Source organism: Urocitellus parryii, chromosome 5 (assembly GCF_045843805.1).
Source record: "Urocitellus parryii isolate mUroPar1 chromosome 5, mUroPar1.hap1, whole genome shotgun sequence".
In the NCBI taxonomy this organism is placed as follows: domain Eukaryota; kingdom Metazoa; phylum Chordata; class Mammalia; order Rodentia; family Sciuridae; genus Urocitellus; species Urocitellus parryii.
Genome location: NC_135535.1, coordinates 184,266,025 through 184,271,243, shown reverse-complemented (window position 1 = coordinate 184,271,243; position 5,219 = coordinate 184,266,025). Strand labels below are relative to the sequence as shown.

The 5,219-nt window shown below is 37.6% G+C and overlaps 1 pseudogene; it reads right to left on the bottom strand.

The window, feature by feature from the left end:
- Window positions 1-446: 446 nt before the first annotated feature.
- Window positions 447-2,015, bottom strand: LOC113196174 (heterogeneous nuclear ribonucleoprotein K-like; annotated as a pseudogene).
- Between the last annotated feature and the right edge of the window lie 3,204 nt (window positions 2,016-5,219).

The following is a 5,219-nucleotide window of genomic DNA, read 5'->3' as shown; positions in this document are numbered from 1 at the left end:
TTCTTTTTATTTCTTTAACTTTCAAGATCCCCAACCTCTTTGAGGAACAGAATTCCTTTCTAATGTGACACGTTTAGTGAACCCTCCCCTGATAAACTTGGTTTGTGTGTGTGTGTGTTTATTAGTGGGAAAAATCTCAACCCAACAAAAACTTAATATGTAAAAATCATGAATTCAATAATTTTAAATGAATTTTTTATTTTATTGTTTATAATATATAGCCATGCACAGAATAACAATGTTTTATTTAACTGTGGACTGCATATGTGATGGTGGTCCCATAAGATTTTTTTATATATATATAATTTAAGATTATTGTATTTCCTTATAAAAAGAATACTTTAACAGATTCTTCATGCTATGAAGCAGAGGAATGTTGGCTTTTTAAACAGAAACAGATTAAAAAAAAAAAAAGATAACAGGATTCCTTCAGTTCTTTACTAGCCTTAGAAAAACTTTCCAGAATACTTCACACTGTTCTGCAGCCAATACTGTGCATTCTGTATCTGGTCCTGTGTTCCTGTAATGGTAATGGTCTGATCTTTGAGTCCTTCTAAAGGCTCACCATCAATTTTGATCGAATCTCCTGACTTATGACACATTTGCTTAATCCGCTGACCACCTTTGCCAATAATAGATCCAGTCAAATATTTTTTTAATTTTATTCATTTATTTATATGCAGTGCTGAGACTCGAACCCAGTGCCTCACACATGCTAGGCGAGCCACAATCCCAGGCCCCCAGCCAAATCTTTGGGAATAGTTACTTGTGTTGTAATAATAGGTCCATCAAGATCACCATATGAGCTACAACTCCTTCATAGGAATAATCTTATCCAGAGTCACTCTGTGGTTCATAAGCCACCTGCCATTCTGATGGGCTCCATGTATTTATTGCAGAGTCCCAAGTTTCATTAGCAGTGAAACCAACTATGCCACCATAGCAGTCTCCAGGTCTTCCTCTTTTGTTTTAGGCCATTAGGCCTCCCCCTCTAGGGCCAGAGACATAGCTCAGTAGTATGGGGGCTTGCTTACCATGTGTATAGGCCCTGGGTCTAATTCCCAGTACTATAAAAAAAAAATCTTTAATTTAGATCTCCTCCTCTAGGTGGTGGTGGTAGAAGAAGAGGAAGAGGATTTTAAGTTCTGCTAGACCCCAGCCACCTTGACCAGGAGGAAGAGGTGGTCCTTGATGAGGGCTCATATTATCATTATCTCTTCTAGAGAGAGGCATGGGATTCCTACCAGGTAGAATTCTGTCAAAACCACGTCTTCCCTGCCTGGGAAATCCCCCTGATGGCCACGGTAAGTCACCAAAAATCATTGTAAAATCACCATAATTATGTTTCACCATAAAAATTGGGATCATAAGGCTGTGCATGTCCTTTGATGGGAGATTCATATATAAGATCAAGGGTTATCTTTATGCACTCTACCACCCTATCAAGCTTTCCTCCAATAAGAATGACTCTATCAGTGGAATGAGGGTAGCATTCCTGGAAATTGTTATCTGAGTATTCTCTCAAAGTTCTTTGACCCCAGTGGTTCGTCCTGCCAGACTCTGCTGAATCAACGGTTTCAACTCGCAAAGTCACTTCCTTTACAGTGTTGGTAATTTAAGCATTCCACTGCATAAGATTAGAAGGGGAGCTGGCTGGTTGCAGTGGGTGATGGCAACTGTAGGCCCTCTTCCAAGGTAGAGATGATTTTCTTCAGAATTTTTCCAATTGTTTCAGTATCAACACTGATATTCCATATGTGCTCAGGGCCACTGCTGTCTGAAACTGAAACTCTCTGGCATTGTGTCTGTCCAGAGAGCCTTAAAATTCTTGCCTCCTTTTCCAATTGCTGCCCCAGCATTCTTGCTCTGAAGCAGAATTTGTAATTCAACCATCTCATCAGTGTTTTGAGATTTTTCAAAGCTTGCTCCTCTTCTATATCTTCTGCAGAGCACTTACCAAATTCACCATACTTTTCAGTGTTGGGGAAGGTTTCCTCTGGCTATTCAGTTTCCATTTTCTTGTATGGAATGGACACACTAATCAGTTATTATTATATATCCTTGTGCAGCAGAACTATAGTTTTCTGGGCAGGACTAATAACCAACACACTACAGTGGCTTCATGATCCCCTCAAAGTCTCTAAGACCACAATGCAATTACAGATATATACTAAGGGGGAAAAAATTCCATCCTGTAAGATTATAATGAAGCTGGAAAGTTCCTATTGCACAGTGATGTCATAGCTGTCGTAATGTCCTAGAGCAACATTACTCACATGTTTGTTGGGATGCTGGTGTGAACAAGCCTACTGTGCAGTCAAATGAAAGTATAACACTGAATGAAATACAGTACCTAATACTTAATAATGATAACACACGGCTATGTTACTGGTTTGTGTATTTAATATCCTATACTTTTTATCTTTGTTTTATAGTGCATACCTACTTATAAAAAAAGTTAACTGTAAAACAGTCTCAGGCAGGACCTTTAGGAGTTTTCCTGAAGAATGCATTGTTATCAAAGGAGATGACAGCTCCATATATATTATCGCTCCTTAAAGCCTTCCAGCAGGACAAAATGTATAAGAGAAAGTCAGTATTACTGATCATTCTGATCCTGTATAGGCCTCACCTATTTTGTGTGTTTGTCTTAGTTTTTAATCAAAAAGTTTAAAAGGAAAAATTAATAGAAAACACCTATATAATAAAGATACAAAGAAAGAAAATATGTTATACAGTTGTATAATGGGCTTGTCTTTTAATCTAAATGATTGCAAAAGAGTCAAAAATTTTAAGAGTCGATAGAGTAAAAATGTTACAATAAGCTAAGGTAATTTATTACTGAAGAAAGAAAAATATTTTTAAATAAATACATTGTAGCAGAGTGTATAGTGTTTATAAATTCTACAGTAGTGATCCTCATGTCCTAGATCTTCATGTTCACTTGCCACTCATTCACTGGTTCACCCAGAGCAACTTCCAGTCCCACAAGCTCCATTCATGGTTTTTGCCCTATACAGGAGTATCATTGTATCATTTTATCATTTTTTAAAATCTTTTTATGTCATTTTTACTATTATTCCTTCCTTCCTTTCTCTCTCTCTCTCTCTCTCTCTCTCTCTCTCTCTCTCTCTCTCTCTCTCTTCTCTTTCTTGTACCACAGATTGAACCCAGGGCTTCTTAACCACTGAGCCACATTCTCAGTCCTTTCTAGTTTTCTTTTGAGACAGAGACTCACTAAATTGCTGAGGGCCTCCTCTAAGTTGCTGAGGCTGGCTTTGAACTTGCCATCTTCCTGTCTTAGCCTCCCGAGACTCTGGAATTATAAGGCGTGAGCTACCATGCCTGGCCCCTTCTCTACATTTAGAAATATAGATACTTACCATTATATTACAGTTGCCCACAGTATTTAATATAGTAACACGCTATACAAGTGTGCAGCTTGAGAGCAATAAGCTATTATATATTTATACACCATGTAGACTAGGTGTATAGTAAGTTTTCCCATATAGGATTGTGAAATACACTCTATGGTATTTGCATAGTGGAATATTATTTTGTTCAGAAGAGCCCATTTGGATCACACCTGAGTTTATACTAAGAGGTGACTTAGGGTAGGCCTCTAGATAACTTCAGAATATTTATATAAATAACTATCTGGCAACTAGATAGATCGAATAGAGGGTTGGAAATTTCACCTTACTCACCAACCTCTGGGAAGGAATGAGGGTGGTTTAGAGATTAAACTCTATAAAAACTTGAATAATAAGATTTGATGATGTTTTGGAGCAGGGATTGTGGCTCAGCGGTAGAGCACTTGCTTAGCATGTATGAGGCACTGGTTTCCATCCTCAGCACCACATAAATATAAATAAATAAAATAAAGGTAAAAGTACAACTAAAAAAAAAAAAATGTTCCTGAACATGTGGAGGTGGTCCTGGGAGGGTGATGTGCCCAGAGAAGGTTCAGAAGCTCTGCTCCCATCTCCTCCTGGAACCTTGCCCTATGTGTCTCTTCCATCTGGTGGTTCAAAATCAATCAGTAAATATTTATAGAGTGTTTTCCTGAGTTATATGAGATGCTCTAGAAAATTGCTAAACACAAAAAGTGGGTTTTGGGGCCTCCTGATTCATAACTTTTGGATTAGAAGTATCAGAGTCACAGAGTAGTGATTGGCATCTGAAGTAGGGAAAGGTTTGTGGGATCTGACGCCAACTCTGGGTAGATGGTGTAAGAATTGAGTTAAATTATAGGACATCCAGATATTTTTGTACAGTTAGATAGTTAGAGAATTTCTTGGTGTGAGAAATCCTATATATTGGGTGTCACAAGTGTTGTACGAGAGTGTGGAGAAACAGTGCTTTTCCCAGAGTTAATGTTTTGCTTTTTTTCCCTTTCATTTGGCTTTAGGCATTTATCTGCATGGCTATGGATTAGAGTTTCTATTTTCAATTTATTTCTATTTAGTTCATTAACTTTTCTGTGATTACTGATGCTTTGATGTCTCCTCCTATCTGATTTTATAATATCCACTTACCATGCATCCTTGCTATTTCTTCATCTTCAAAATCATCATCTCTTTCTCTCAAATGTTGGCTCCATGTGTCATCTCTAGTTGTTTGGAAGTTATATATCTTAATCCTTTTCTTTAGTGGTTTCTTTTAGATTCAAACTGCATATTTAATTTATATTTCTTTATTGACATCTAAGGTTAATCAGCATCTGTATCCTTCTCCTGAACAAGATAAAAACCTTGGAGTGCTTTTATTTCCTTCCCCACCTCAATAATCTCCAGGTGACTATCCTGGCTGCTTTTTATCTTTGCAAACTCCCTTAATTCCTCTTGTTTTCTCATGCTAATATGGTTTTATTCTCCCTTACAACCTCCCATCACTTATTTTGCAAGTGTCAGTTTTAATTCTTGCAGAATAAGTTAACACTCAGCTTACAACTTTAGGTAAGTACTGTTGTCTCTCGATAATGGAGCCGTGTCCTATCTTCTGTCTTGCTCTTACCCACCAGGCTAGGACTCTTACATTTCTGTCTTCCTCTTATTTCCCAGGAAGATTGTCATTTAAACTCTGAGGAAATTGTCCAACACCTGCCAGAAGAGGATAGCTTATTTTTGCTCATCATGACTGGTGCTTACCTCAGACAATGTTCTGTAGCTAATATTTATATACACTCTTGTCTATTTCCACATGGGCACTTATGAGCA